The sequence below is a fragment of the Corylus avellana genome, chromosome ca2 (genome assembly GCF_901000735.1).
Source record: "Corylus avellana chromosome ca2, CavTom2PMs-1.0".
In the NCBI taxonomy this organism is placed as follows: Eukaryota; Viridiplantae; Streptophyta; class Magnoliopsida; order Fagales; family Betulaceae; genus Corylus; species Corylus avellana.
Genome location: NC_081542.1, coordinates 21,010,985 through 21,028,108, shown reverse-complemented (window position 1 = coordinate 21,028,108; position 17,124 = coordinate 21,010,985).

Here is a 17,124-nt window from a genome sequence, read left to right as displayed (position 1 = left end):
AAAAAAAAATGAAAAAACTTACTCTACTAGTCCCTCATATGTTTTTTGGAAAACAATATTCACATAGAATGAGCAGAATATCAAGAAGAACCATAGCATTTCTTTTATTCAAACTTCCGCTCGTGCCGATTAATATTAATGAAGGGTTGTGCTAAGGGTGCATGTGTTATGTCGTAGATTGGACAAAGGGATTTAAAACGATAAATTATGGATAAAAAAATATTTTGTACATGCCTTAAAAATATATATAGATAATAAAAAATAAAAAGAGATGGTATTTTGCACTTAACTGAAAATGTTTATAGGTTGGCCAAATTTCACAAACACAACCAAGTATTTAAAAGTATTAAAAATATTTTGCATCGAAATAAATAAACCTTAAAATCAAATTGAGACAATGCATTCAAAAATATTAAATATAGTTTCTTAAATTTTTAATTGTCAAAGGGCTGTAATTGATTTCAGTAGAGCTAAGTATTAAATGTTCAAGCCGGTTCGTTTAATTTATTTTCGAACACGAGCCGATTTCAAACTTATACCAAACTAGATAATCTGTTCAAGATCTATTCATTTATTTTCAAACCAGCTCGAGCTAGTTCACTAGCTATTCAATTGATTTATTCATTCTATTTATAAAGTAAATGTCATGATTGTTTCATTTTTTTAAAAAAAAAAAAAAAAAACCGTACTAATTATTAGTTATTTAATTATTGTTAAGACTTATTATTTAAGTAGTTAGATATATTAACTCGAATGTTAAACAATCTACTATCAGCTTTATATGTTTATCTTGAAGAATGTATATACATTTATCACACACACACATAGATATAAATACACATAAATTCACTTATATTCTCAATTATATTGTCAAAAATATATATATATACATACACACAAATGCACATATAACTATATCAAGACTCACAATTACAATAATTCAAGATATATTTATTACATTACGAAGATAGTTCATTTTTATCTTTTTAAACACTTAACAAGTTCTAATTACAAAGTAAAAAAAAAATAAAAATTAAGTTATACGAGCTGGGCCGAGTTTATATGAGTTCGACAAATTTAATAAACGAGCATAAATTTTTGTTGAAGCTATGTTCGTTTAATAAATAAACTAATTTTAAGCCAAGGTTATCTTAACCAAGCCCCAGCTTTTTCACAAGTGGCTATGTTCATTTACAGCTCTAATTGTCGATCTCTCTCCTAGAGGCATGGACTTTTGTTTGGTTTCTTTGATATACTAAAAGAACACTAGATTAAAAGACCTTTGAAAATGGAAAAACATAGAGAATTTTTTTGGTGGAGGCTGTGTTAGAAAGAAAGTATAATAATTTTATAGTTTGTTTTAAAAATGTATTAGTAGTAAGGTGACACCTAAAATTCTGTTCGACTCTCTTGGTGTTTCTCTCCGAAACACCGGAGAAAAACAAAAAAATTCAACAAAATTTTAATATTACTAGTGATCGAATATTGCCCAAAAAACATCCTTCCTACCAGCTTATATGTAAGATCCCCACCAACGAATGAAAGTTAAAAATAAAAAATAAAAAAGCTTCTGATTCACATGATCAAGAAAATATTGACCATAAGGTGTTCAATAAATTTCATGCTCAATTTATCAAGCGCGTAACGGAGTTGTTTAGTACATATAGGTTTTTTAGTACTTTCTTAAAAGGTACTTGTGCCTCCTGATCACATGGATATGGAGGAGGATTTAAAAGTTTCTCTGATGTAATTCTTGTATCTCTTCAAGAATGATGTGACTCTTAAAATCACAATTTAATCAAAATTCAATAATAATCAATCACCATTTCTTTGCTAATTCTTGTAGCAATATTGCCTTCTTTTCTTTTCTTTTTTTTTTCTTTTTTTTTTTTATTATTAACAATATGCAATAACACGCAATTTCTCAAACTTGGTTTCCTTCCAAAACTCAACATCCTCTTAACACATGTAAAAGAGATCATGTTCATATATAAAATAACAAGGCTCATTTGAAACTAATATATCATACTTTAAAATAAGTTGCAAGGTCTCAATTAGTATTATACTTGCATGTCTCATATTACACTACATGGACTCCAACTCTGGTCTAACACTGCATTTATCGCTTATATATCTATACATTAGTCTTTATTAATCACCTAAGTCGATCTTATTCACATAGAACCTTTAACTTATTCAATGATTATTAATCTTGTACAATATTTTTATCCAATTAAATTCGAATACACGCGCACTCACACACAATTTATAGTATGAAATGATCAACTATTAGTTTTTTGAATTAATTTATTCAAATATGTCTTGTCCTATAATGGATTCATTGTCATCAACCAGAAGGAATATTAATATGGGTAGTTATGGTGGGTACTATTTTCTTTAGCTATGGTACCACAACAATAATATGATATATTCTAGCTTTAAATTTTTTTTGGCTAACTTAATCTTTTTTCTATGTAGTTGGTTCCTGACGTGCAACATTATTTTGGGTGTACATAATAATCTAATAACTCAAGAACAAATATAAGAAACGATACATAAAAAAGATTATGTTGCTAAAATGATAACATATTGAGACTTTATATTCTCTATTTTCCTTATTATATTATTTTTGAAATATTAATTCTACTTCTAAGTATTTTAAACTATTTTACATTACCCAACTTGATGTCATAAAAGCGCACATAATTACTCACACATGCTAGGAAGCATGTACAAAGTAAAAATACGGAGGGAAGTCCGCCAATTAATCCAGTCTTACAAAATAACATAATTCAAAAGCGAGCACAACCACTCTTGATTTAAATCCCTTTGGTGGTCAAAAGTTTGGATTTTTGTGTGATGTGACATAGAGGTATTAATAAAGACAAATATCTCTAAAAAAATCCTCATCATTAATTAATGATGAGGCCAAAAGTTTGGATTTTTATTTATTTATTCAAACCCTTGGATTTTTTATGTCCGGTTTTTTATATTTGTTCTTGAGTTATTAAATTATTAAATCAGCTGCCCCTCAATTGTCTGGAAGTGGCCAAGCCATCCCAACATTGATTTTGTAGGTTTGGAGACTTTGACAATTTTTAAACATTAGATGCAGAATTAAAAAAATATGTAAAACATTGGGGTGATAAAAATGTATTTTTTTCTAAATTTTAGGTTTCATTTTTCCTTTTTGTAATAAAATAATTTCTTATTTTTCTTTAAATAATACTTTTATTGTTTTTTATCTTTACGTTAAGGGAGAGAGAGAAAGGAAGAAAAAAAAAATCGTATATAGTGTTACAAAAACTTTCATATGAAAGGTCATTGTAGTAAATTTTAACAAAACTTTTCCTGTGATGTGTATGCTAGCTAAAGGAGAAAAATAATCAATAACAATTGTATTTAGTTATAAAATATGGTTTCCACAGAATAATGTAGTGCATGGGGTGATTTTTCTCACCCAAATCACGTATTTCGTGAGGCTACTATATCTCTTATAAATTTCGGAGGGAAATTGAGAGGGAAAATGAAGGGTAGAGCCTTCCCAACTAGGCACACCTATTTTTTGCAAGCAACCACCCATAGGTATGTGTAAAATTAATTGGGATGTAGGTGTGGATAAGGGGCCGGGAAGAATAGGGATTTGGCTTAGTTTACGAGATTATGAAGGCTGAGTTCTCGCAGCACGTAGTTTGACAAAGAATTTTTTAGTTGATACTACTGTTACGGAAGCTCTAGCAACATTATTACAGGCTGTAGAATTTTGTAGAGAGATGAACTTCTATGATGAAATAATGGAGGGTGATGATGCCTTGCAGTATGTTAACGCGGTCCAAGCGAAGCACAAAAATTAGAGTAGTTTCAGGCATATTGTAGTTGGGATTCAATAACGTATGCATTTGTCGAAATTATGTATGATTGAACATATTAAAATGACGCAAATTCTGTAGCTAATGATTTTGCTAGAGAAGCTATAAAGTATGTCATAAATAAGGTTTGACTTGGATAAATTCTAACTTGTATTTATGGTATTCTAATCAGGGAGTAAATTGCCTCTAGATATTGTGTTTTTTTATTTTATTTTTTATTATTATTATTTTTTTTTATCAATGAAGCATATATTTGTTAAAAAAAAAAAAAAAAAAAAATTATAAAAGGCCATTTAGAATATCGGTTGGAGATCTAGTCATTAATAGTAACAAATAGTCAATAATAGACAATTAGGCACAATTTTCGAGTTGAGTTTTTAAACCATTGAGATAGCTATGGATTTAAAAGATGTGACTAGTTAACCCAAAGAAAAAAAAAAAAAAAAAAAAAGGAAAAACTTCAGAAAGTACCCCTGAACTTTCAGCCAATTTGAAAAATTCTTCTGAATTTTCAAAACTTTTATTTAGGCTCCCTGAACTTTGGTTTTCTCTCACTTTAGACCATTTTAACATTAAAGTACGTCGTTTTGGGCTGGGTAGGTGTTGTAATTTTAAGACACAAAACGACGTAGTTTAATGTTAAAATGGTCTAAAGTGAGAGAAAATCAAAGTTCAGGAAGCGTAAATAAGAGTTTTGAAAATTCAATAGGAGTTTTTCAAATTGACTGAAAGTTCAGGAGGGCTTTCTGAAATTTCTCCAAAAAAAAAAAAAAAAAAATGTGACGTACTACCCACCCCCAAAAAAGTGACAAACTGCAAATTGTCTGGCGTGGAAAACTCAAAAAGTTGTGTCATTTTCTGTTAACGATACTGTCCATTAGTTCTCTTACGCAAATGAATGCAAAAAGTTAATGTGAAATTGGTCAACTAAATTACAAATTACTTTGTGAGGTATAATAAATAATTTATAGATCTTTATAATTCATCTAAATTATAAATCACTCTGTAGTATAAAAAATAATTTATAAGTTTTTAGGGTATGTAGGCCAAAATAACAGTTTATTCCCTAAAATTAATTTTCATTAAGTAACTTAATAGAATCCATTACTTTATCACATCATACTGTTATAGTAAATTAACATAATCTCTTCTATCCCCAACATTTTACTTCGTGTGTAACCCTCCCTCATTTTCATCTTCCTTGCCACGATTTGGGAGCATTTTGTGAGAATTTGACGGTCGCGTTTTGTGAAGCATAAGAGGAAGATGAAGATAAGGAAGGATTACGCACAAAGTAAAATTTGGGACTATAAAAGATTAGGTTAATTTACTGTAACAATATGACGTGGAGTGACAACAGGGCCGGCCCAATGTATTTGGGGCCTTAGGCAAAACTTTAAAATTAGGCCTTATTTTTTTAATATTTAAATATTAATTAAATAATATTTATTTTAATGTGGTAGGAGATCTTTACCTAATAAGCGCTGATTCTACACTTAGTGATTTTTTGTTTGAGACTAAAATTACCATTTTGCCCTTACTCTTTGTTCTTTATACTTTAATTAAGCAGGCTTATTTTTATCCTTCAGCATTTTCATAGATTGCAAAATAACCATTTTAACCTTTTTGAAATGTGAAAAGCTGAACATCTTAACCTTTTGTGAGGGGCTAGATTTCTGCAAAATAACCACAATAGAGAAGGATGTAGGATTCTCAGATTTTTTGTTTTTTCGTTCTTATTTTAAAGAGGGCCTCGATATTATAAACAAATAATAATATTTTTTTAAAAAAAACATAGGGACTATTGAGGGTCTTGTGGCCGTTGTGCAGAAGGCCCCCATATTATATTAAAAAAAATATTATTTTTTTAAAGCATGTTGAAGGTTTCAAGAAAGCATGTTGGGGTCTTGATATTATAAACAAATAATAATATTTTTCTTAAAACATGTTGAGTGCCTTAAGAAAAACATGTTGAGGGCTTTTATGCAAATTTTTTTGACCTTATTAAAAGAAATTTTGGGCCTTTAAAAAAAAAAAAAAAAAAAAATTAGGCCTTAAAAATTTGGGACTCTAGGCGCCGGCCTAACTCGCCTAGCGGTTAAGTCGGCCCTGAGTGAGGGCTGATGTGTAATCTTAGCTAGCATCGTAGAATGATGTGAAAAATCTTAATTGTCATTTTTGAAAGCCAAAAATTAATAATAACACATGTCATGTTTTTATTGGGTATGACGTGGCAAAGTGACAAATTTTGTTAATTTACTTATCGAAAATTGATTTCAATGAATAAACTGTAAATTTAGCATAACTTCAGAGCCTATAAATTATTTTTTGTATCACATGAAGTAATTTGTAATTTATGCCAACTACATGGACCAATAAATAATTTTTTATACCACATTGAGTAATTTGTAATTTAGGCCAACCACAAAGACCAATTTCGCATTTATCCCTAACTTTTTAGCCTTTTTTTTTCTGTCCTTTTACGAGAGTATTCGGTTAAGCATTTTTGTCCTAATGATTTTTTTAAGGACATAAATTTTCTTCAAATTAGTCTAGAGAAAATATTTTTCGACCCATTTAAAATAGTGTCAAGTATCTATAAATATTTAAAAGGCCAATTTAAAAGGTATATTTAAAAATGTTTGTCTAAGTTAGTAAACTGCTATTAATGACCTTAAGAATTTAATGTGTCTTTTAAATATCTATAGACATTTGGCACTATTTTAAATGGGTTTGAGAATATTTCCTCCATATTGGATTAGAGGAATTTTTTTTTTTGGTTTAATAATAATAAAAAATAAATGATTAAATATAAAGTCGAAAGAAGAAAAAATTAATAAAAAAGTGAACAAAAAAATTATTGTTTTGTTTAAATAATAATAAAGAATAATTATTATGGGCCATAAATTTCTTCCAAACCAATTCGAAAGAAATATCCCCCAACCTATTTAAAATATTGTCAAGTGTTTATAAACATTTAAATGACACATTAAATTCTTAACATCATTAATAGTAAGTGAATTCTTCTTATAGATCTCTCACCTTGTTGGTATAATCTTTCTCCTCTCACCTTATAGATCTCTCACATTCACCTTGTTTCCTTGATGGTCGTATCATTAATAAAATTTGTTTCTTATGTTTATTTGATTTTTTTTTTTATATACTTAAATACAAAATTTAAATAATCCGATGCAAGCCGAGCTTGAGCTCGAGCTCGACAAAAATTTCTGAGCTCAAGCTCGAGCTCGTTTCCCACCCTGGCGAGCTAGGCTTGGACAAGCATTACCTGCTCAATCGATTAAAAAGGATAATTTTGAAAATAATTTAGATTATTTATAAATTTGTTCAGTGGGTACTTAAGGAATATTCTAATCCTTTAAATTTCTTTCTAAGTTCATCACATTAAATTCTTCACTATTAATAATCTTACTTTGGTTAGACATTTGGGATCTAATAGATAATGAATTCCTAAAGAGAGAACTCACTAGATTCTAGACACTAAGATGGGTGAAGGTTTTCTTGAGGGAGCACCAACTAAACAACCCTACTCTTATTCAATTGTTTTTCTATTTATTTACCGAGTGACACATTTGCTATTGCATGTGATTTGAAATCATGAGGAGTTAGCATATAGAGAAAACTTCACAAAACTTCCCTAAACTTTCACATTTTGACGTTATCTCTTTAATGTTCAAAATCATTCAATTTAAGGTATCAAACTTTTAATTTTTTGCATTTTTATCCGTTAGAATTTTTTGTTAAATCTTGTCAAAATTTTCAAAATACCTTTATTTTTTTATTATAAAAAAATCAATAAAAAATTACAAATATTCAAGTGTTGGTCAAGATTTAACTAAATTAGTAATTTTTTTTAATAAAAAAAACGTGCACTATGAGAATTTTTATAAGATTTAACCGAATATTCTAACCCAAGGAGATATTATAATTTTTAAACATTAATTTTTAAACTTAAATTGATGATGCATTATTAATTTTTTGCATTCTTATCCATTAGGAGTCGGTAATCTAAATTAAAAATTTTTAAACATTAAAGTTTCACGTGCGAAAGTTAAGAGAAATTTCGTAAAGTTCCCTCCTGGCATCCAAAATTCAAAAAAGTGTCGTAGACTCCTAAAGCAAGCAGCCCTACCGAATATAATTCCAACAAAAAGACAAAAAATAATTAAAAAAGAAAAAGAAGTAGCACTATCGCAAAAGTAAAAAAGCTATTAAAAAAAACAAAAAAAAATTATCCACTTCAAAAAACAGAAACCAAAAGTAAGAGTGATTCATTTAAGTAATATAATAGTCATTCATGAAAAACGCGTAACGACTCCAAGTTCCCACTTGATAAAGTAGAATGACTTGATAAAGTGGACTTGTAGAGGTCATGAAAAAGTGGATTGTAGAGTCCTTGATAAACTCGTAGCTTAATAGCATCTCTATCAATATAGTTAAAAGAATAGTATTAGTTACGTTTAGTGATTATTGTTCCTTTCTTAGTTTTAACATAGTAGCTTACTATTAACTAGAATAATTATATTGTTATAGTGAATAGTAATTTTAATATAGCATCTCTATCAATATAGTTAAAAGAATAGTATTAGTTACGTTTAGTGATTATTGTTCCTTTCTTAGTTTTAACATAGTAGCTTACTATTAGCTAGAATAATTATATTGTTATAGTGAATAGTAATTTGGTGCTATTCACAGTAGCACACTAGATGAATAAAATATTATTTACTTTTTTTTTATTTATTATTTTTTTTTATTTCACCTTTTTTTACCCAACATCTTTTATTTTTTCTGAGCACATTTTCTCACATCTGCTACGTCTCTCACTCAAACACAAAATTTCTAACTAAACAAGATAATTAAAGTGAGTTTTGGCTATCCATTTTGCATATAAATTTACATAAACCGTTGTGAATGGTCTAAAGATCTAGCACAAATTAAATTTTATGTTCTCTCCAATAAAAAATAGATACATCATTGGTATGGAACACCAAAAGAAATTAAGACAAAGACACAGATCTCATCCTATTTTCTAGTAAATTGATAAAGAGTAATGATATAATAATTTTTTTTAAGTTCTTCTAAATATGATGTCACTTTTAAAATTAATATTGAATTTAAGATAATAATTATTGAATTTTAATTTATTAATAATTTTAAAAGTCACGTTAGCGAAAGAATTGAACCCACTACCCCTTTCTTCTACGAGACGCCACTTTGCGGCTCCAGCAGAAAATGTGGCTGACAGCCCCCCACCAGTTTCTTCATCTTTAGCAGCTTTATTCAAGCCACCGCCATGTTTGCCGATGTCTCGCTGTTGTACAAACCCCAAATTCCTATGCATCGTCCATCAAGGCCTCGTATATACAGACCACAAGACCCAGAATCCATCATCAAAAGTTTAAGTTTTTATAGATTGTCCTAGCAACCCAAAAAAGATGAGAAAAAGGGAGATCAAGAAATGTCGCATTTCAAAGAGTTGAAACCACAGGCTGAAAACTCCATGACACTCTTGGCTTTGGTCATAACTTACACTTTTGTTTTTTTACTTAAAAACCTATTTCATGTCATATCCTTACAAAAGTTATTCTCATGTAGTATTTATACAGATATTGAGAAAGAGAAATGTTTTTTTGTTTTTGTTTTTGTTTTTTTTTTTTTTTTCATGTCCGCACAAAGGAAATGGGAGGAGAGATTCGAATTAGTAAGCTCCATTTCATGAAACGTGGTCCACAGTCGATTAAGCTGTCATTTGAAAACAGAGAAAAAGAAATGCTACACTTACGTTCAAAATTTACGTAGTAAGTTGTATGTGCTGACGTGGCTACCAGAAAATAATAATTTTTTGACCACTTAGCCTCGGCCAGAAACATGAGACATGCAGTGGGTCTTAGACTGAGACAGCTGGGTCTGGCTAGACTTACGTGGTAAAAACTTCATAATTGCTTGATGTCTCAACAGTTCTATTGGCCCTGTTTGCCAATGGCCTTGGAACGGTACTGTTCCAGGGCCGGTGTAGCATTTTTTTAGGAATAAGTGTTTGATTGATTTTAGTAAAAATGTATTGTGGGGAAAAGTGAAAAAATATATTTTATATGGAAAAATGTAAAAAATTTGTTTGTAGTGATTTTTTTATTTAAAAAATAATAATAAAAATGATTAATGTGGTATAAAAAGTAGAGATATTAAAATTAATTTTGAAGTGAAAATTTTTTTTTTTTGGGATTGAGAGAGGCCCTAGAACAGTACCGTACCAGGGCCATTGGCAAACACACCCATTTTTACTGCCATCTTTCTTGTAATGCGTTCCTCAGCCTAAAAACAGAACAATTCCATAAGTGCACTAAAAACAGAACAATTACATAACCAGTGGAATATACCGGCGAGAAATTGGCGGGCACTTGGCCGGAAAATGGAGGTGAAGGTAGAAGACAGAGAAGCCATTGTAGGCCAAGAGGAGAAGAAGAATGAGAGCAAAAATCGAGGTGGGCAAGCAAAGGAGAAGAGCTAGGACAGATCTCTTCAGTTCCTGTAATTGGTGAAAAAGATGGGAGCAGGAGAGGGTCAAAGCTTTCAATGCTTCTCTCTCTCTCAAGCTGGTTGGGGAAAGAAAGCAGTAACCGTTGTCTTTGGCTGAGACCCACGGCGGGTCTTGGCCCTGCAGGTCTAGCCAGACCCAGCCGTGGGTCTCAGTCTGAGACCCACTGCGTGTCTCGTGTTTCTGGCCGAGGCTGAGTGGTCAAAAAATAATAATTTTCTGGTAACCACGTCAGCACTTAAAACTCCCTGCGTAAATTTTGTACGTAAGTGTACCATTCCTCATTGAGAAAACTGTAATTTTCTGGTGTAAGTAGTTTAAGAAAATATATTGTCCAAGGCCGCAGCGATTCCATGGAAATAAGTCTGATTTGGATGCATGCTTAGAGTTTCGCAACTTATGGCAATTTAAGATATACCCTTGTACTTTTATTCGACACTTAATGAAATTGAGGTCATTATGTTGTGAAATGGAGGTCATTATGTTGTGTTAGGTAAAGTAGCTCAAGAGGTGAGGCTTTTCCTCACACTTATAAAGTGACCACTAGTCCCTTCCACAATCGATGCGAGATAACCCAACAATCTCTCCCTCACACATTGGGCCATAGATCGGAGCAGCGACAATCCGTTTCTCCCTTAGATTGTTGGGCCGAGACTTAATTATCATGATAAACCTAAGCTCTGATATCAGTGTTAGGTGGTCTTAGGCCTCTCTTAACCACAAAAGCTAGCTCAAGAGGTGAGGCTTTCCCTCACACTTATAAACTGACCACCAACCCTTTCCACAACCGATGTGGGATAACCCAACAATCTCTCCCTCACACATTGGGCCCTAGATCGGAGCAGCGACAACCCGTTTCTCCCGTAGACTATTGAGCCGAGACTTGTTGATAAACCTGAGCTTTGATACTAGTGTTAGGTGGTCTTAGGCCTCTCTCAACCACAAAAGCTAGCTCAAGAGGTGAGGCTTTTCCTTACACTTATAAACTGACTACCAACCCCTTCCACAACCGATGTGGGATAACCCCAACATGTTAAATTTTGTCTTTTAAAAAAAGCTCTATTGCAAAAGCAAAAGGAAAAAGGGGACGTTACAAAAGCAAACGGCAAAGACTTCGGATCATCATTCAAAGTAGGAGCAAGACGAATTATCCTCTACTCCTAAAAAGAGAATGCTAAGCAACGGAAACATATCATATCTTTATCAACATTAATCATTACAACTAGAACATACGCTAAGAATCATCTCCTTAATTAGAATTATATTATACATCATTTTTATAAAAGATCAAAACTAAACCTTAATACATATTCATGTCTCAAACTTTAAGTTAGATATATCACCCAAAATTACTAATTAATTACCATGAACATCCTCTAAAATCCTGCAATGAGCGCTCAAGTGTTAACTCGATCGATCACTACCAAATGGCCACATCTGCATCGAAATCCTCTTTACTTAAATGTGGCATATATATAAAGGTGGTCAAATTACAAAACAACACATATTTTACATATAAAAGTTTTTTTATTTTTTTTTAATTTTAATGAGTTTTTTAATTTTTAATATGACATATGACCGTGTGTCCATTTTTTATTGGATTGACATAGATTTTGTCAATTTTATGAATGAATTTTGGACGAAAGCATTATCTCTGGACTATTTAAGATACAAATTGAATTCGAGGTGGGCAAAAATAAAGTCTCTAAACCACGGGGGTATTGAGCGTTTAACCCTTTTTTTTAATCCATGTTTTTCTTGCTGCATCAAATGGTATTAAAGTAGGCGTTATCCTGTTCGATGGTCTACCGGAATAGGAAAAGAATCCTCATTATTTCAAATTCCCTCAATTTTCTCTATTTAGTGCATTTAGAATGGTAAAATTGTCTAAATTTTTTGAGGTTCAAACTTTTGGACAACACTATCCTTCTAAATGCACTAAATAAAAAAAAAAGATATACTAGAATCTAATAAAATATGGACAAAATATAAAAATTTTATTAAATTCTAACAGAGAAATGGAAAAAATTTGAAATGAAATATCTTCATTCTCCACCTGAACAATGGTAGCAAGCTCCTTAACAACGCTGCTAATAAGGGGTAGTGGCTCCTTCTAGAGCAAAATTTATAGGTCTCCGAGCCAACTCTATCCGGATTAAAAGACCCACAAAAAAAAAAAAAAAAAAAAAAGCCGTAGCAGTCTAACGTTAATTGGTGTCAACCTTGAAAAAGCGGATGTTGACGACGAAACAAGGAGAGAACTCGAAAAGACACAACGTCTTTTGTACTCGAAGCATAGTCAATCAACGTCTTTTCTCTTGGGTGGGACGTAACAACACATCAGTAGCCACATCTACTTTGCTTTCTTTCCCATCGTTTGCCAATTTCTTTTGCTTTCTTTCTTTCACATCCAAGTTACTGTCTCATAACATCAAATCTCAAAATAATAGTTATTATAGACCAAGTCTCGAATAAGCACTAGGGTACTAACAGATCATCAAAGGGTTGCCATAAAATTGATATACTCCCAAAGAAAACCTAAAGATTGATCATGCAATGGTGGCTGAAATCATGCTTGAACATTCTATTTCAGTGATAGGTTTGAGCTCGACCCGGGTTCTAAATAAAATTAAATGAATTGAGCTTGAACATTTTGTTAAAAAATTTATCTTATCTCTTAAAACCGTGAGACGCAAAAAATAATAAGAAAGCAAAAACCAATCATACATATCAAGTTTTAAGTGGTTCGGCTTAACAAATTTATATTCATTGGCGGGACGACTTGAAGGAAATTCACTATAGAAGATAGAGTATAAAAGGTAGTAGGAAGAAAATCATTCAAAGCTTAAATCTCCAATACACCTAAAAATCTCGCTATCACACAAGAAATATTATTCCTTATGGAGAATACAAAAGATATAAATACAAAATTTTCTTTTGCTAGAATAGATAGCAACTAGTCTTGATTTTCCTCTCACTCTGCAGCTTCTTTTTTCTTTCTCTCTTGCGATGTTTCTCTTAGTCTTACTAGACCTCCGCGATAATAGACGTGCAAGGCTCCCTTTGACAATCTCTCTCTCTCTCTTCTCTCTCTATATATATATATAGATTTTTTTTTCTCTTCTCTCTCTCTCTCTCTATATATATATATATATATATATATATATATATATATATATGTTTCTTTTTTTTCTTTTTTTCTTTTTTTCTCTAGTTGTTGGGAGATTAAAGGTGCATCTGGAATTGTGATTTCGCAAAAATAATTTGTGTTTTTATAAAATATCACAAAATATAAGGCGTTTAACATTGCGATATAAAAAGTACTTAATCTAAAATAGGAAAAAAATATGCAATTTTTATAAACAGGCTAGATGATGCTTATTTGAAAAAGCGCAAATTTAAACCAAAATTACGATTTCGCATAACAAATATTTGATGAAAAAATAATTTTTAATATGTTTTACCAAAGGCCTTGATGATTTTAAAAAAGTAGCGATAAACGCAAATTTTTAAAACGAAATTTTTAAAATCGCACTTATTAAAACTGTAGTTTCAAACGGACCCTAATACTTGAGAAGTTTTTTAGTGAGCCCATAATATAACATGTTGAGACACCACACCTTAAGTCCATAAATTATATTAATCACTTACACTTTTTACATATTTTCAATTTGGTACTCTATCATTTTTCACACACTCAGACATATATATATATATATATCCTACTCGATTGGATTATAATCCTAATTTGAGATGTAATCATCAGCTCCTACAAAACCTTTGCTTGCCTATTATAGAAACGAATCTTTTGAGAGAAAAAGGAGTTTCAAAAAGCATATGTACTCGAGTACCGAGCATTATTGTTTTTATCTCTATCTAATGATAGATTATCTTACAAAACTACTGGACTTTTTGGCCAAAACTCCAGCAAGGTTGAGTATCTAGAGCACTCCCCGTTTCTTAGGACTGCTCAAGAGGCTCTGAAGCTCGATCAATCTGTAACGACAAGAATTGGAATAGTAAGTAATATTGTCAATTGTAATAAATATTTTTACAATAATTGTCGGTTATCATCATGGCTTTACCATTTTTATCTTTCTCCTTACCATTATTCTTTTATTCTTACATTTTTATCATTATATTCTTTCATTTTTTAACACTAAGAAATCAAAATATTGGTACTTTTGTCATGCATGGCGGTTAATTCTTGTTTACTATTTTGTAAATCCGGTAGAAGAAAAGGATGAATATGTTTGTTGTTGGGGATCGCTTAATACAATGTGATTGTCCTGCTAAAATTGGATCGCAAATCATGGTAAAACTAAACTACAACCAGTGACGGACTATGGCGGGGAATTGTTAACAAAACATTAGTCATTAAATTTGTTAAAAATATATTTAAAATCTTTTTTTTTTTTTTTTTTTTTTTAATTTTTTAATTTTTAATTTTTATTTTGGCCTCGTTAAAAGCAAATTTCAATCTAGCCTCGCCCTCTAAACTTAAATTTGTAGTTATTGTTAAGGAACATGAAGTAGTTTAGTTTATCTTTGTTTGGGTTAAAGCAAGTAGTTTAGTTTATCTTTCTTTGTATTAAAGCTCTCTAGTTGTATTAGTTCTCTTTCTAGTTGATTGCAATTGTAAGAATTTGCCAATATCACTACAAGAATTTAGGTCTTTAGGGGCGACTTCAAGTGGACGCTAAAAGTCCTAAAGTGGACGCTGTTGACAATAGCGTCGACTTTTGGACCCTAAAGGTGTCGACGCTAATTGTCCGACCCTAATGATCAAATGTGTCATTATCAGCGTCCACTTAAAGTCGACCATATTCGCAATGTTTTGACCCTAAAGCTGATGTAAACGGAAGGCATAGTCGACGCTGATAGTCAACCATTAGCGTCCACTCAAAGTGGACGCTGATAGTTAACCATTAGCGTCCACAAAGTGGACCCTAATGGTCCTAAATTTTTTTTAAAAAAAATTAACTATCAGCGTCCAAACCAAAGTGGACGCTGATAGTTAAACATTAGCGTCCACAAAGTGGACCCTAATGGTCCTAAATTTTTTTTTAAAAAATTAACTATCAGCGTCCAAACCAAAGTGGACGTTGATAGTTAAACATTAACGTCCACAAAGTGGACCCTAATTGTCCTAAAAAGTTAAAAAAAAAAAAAAAAACTATCAACGTCCAAACCAAAGTGGACGCTGATAGTTTAACCATTAGCGTCCACAAAGTAGACCCTAATGGTCCTAAAAAATTTTTTAAAAAAAATTATTTGCGCTCGATCGCACAATCGTGTGCGATCGATCGCAGTACCTGTAGGTTTTCGATGATTTGTGCTCGAACGCACATTGGGCATGCGTTCGATCGCGGAACCAGTAGGTTTTTGACCTTTTGCGATCGATCGCACTCCACTTACGCTCGATCGTAGTACTAGTAGATTTTCGACATTTTGCGCTCGAACGCACATTGGGCATGCGCTCGATCGCGGAACCAGTAGGTTTTTGATATTTTGCGCTCGATCGCACTCCACTTGCGCTCGATCGCAGAGCCAGAGAACACTAAGCTTGCTAACTCCTAACCACAATATTTCTAACATATATTAGTAACAGTCCCACCAATACATGTTAATTATGAGCAAAAGGAGAGTCACAAGATTAAATCTTCAGAATTATCAAAAAAAGAAAAAAAGAAAAAAAAAATTCACAGCACAAAATTAAGTTCATAATTCTGAAAAATAAAAGGTACCCAAGTGATTATTTCTCAGTATGCCCAACATACAAACCATCACACCCACAAAGAAGACCAAGGGCTAAACATAACAAATCTTACCGGGTAACAATTCAAACTTTTTTCTTGAGTTTATATTGCACCACCCAGAAGAAGGATTAGGAAGAGGAAGAAGAAAAAGATGATGATGATGATATTTATCATGCAAAAGAAGAAAAAAATAGCAAAAAAAATTACCGTACGAAAAAGAGTGGACAAGATCGGTAAGAGCTAAGTTTGTAAATAAATTATTGCAAAAGTACACAAAGCCAAGCAACCCTGGGACGAAGATCTTTCCAGAATCTCACTCTTCTCTCACTTCTCTTATTTTCTCTTCTCTCTGTGAATGTTGAGAAAGATATGAAGATAGAAATGGTGTCGGTGTGAGAGAAAGTATGTGTATGTATGAGTGTATGTAAATGTGTATGGGATATGTGACATCATGATATACCAAAGCTGAACCAGTAGGTTAAGTTCAGCTATCTACCCTAAACTATGGGGTCATTCAATATCCAATCTACCTTCTCCAAATGAGTGTCAAAACTAACATATTAGTTGGAGGATGATGTAGGGAGGACATTACATATTAAAATGCACTAATCTATTAATTTTGACAGCTTAGTGCAGCACACCATTCATCTGCCCACTATTACATTAATTTTAACCCTAATTTGGATGGTGTAGTGGACGTTGCATATTAATCTGGAGTTAAGTGTTGATAGTAAAATTATTTTATTTACGCACATAATGCAAATGACCCTATAATTGAGGATGGATAGCTACATCTACATGTTCGACGAAATTAGACTTTGGGGACAAACATAACATAACATAGTTCGTTTTGCCACACAACAAATCACAACTCCTAGTAGAAGAAAAAGCACAAAACAGTAGTATCTATGGGGTCGAAAAAGAGACCAAGAGAAAATGGAAA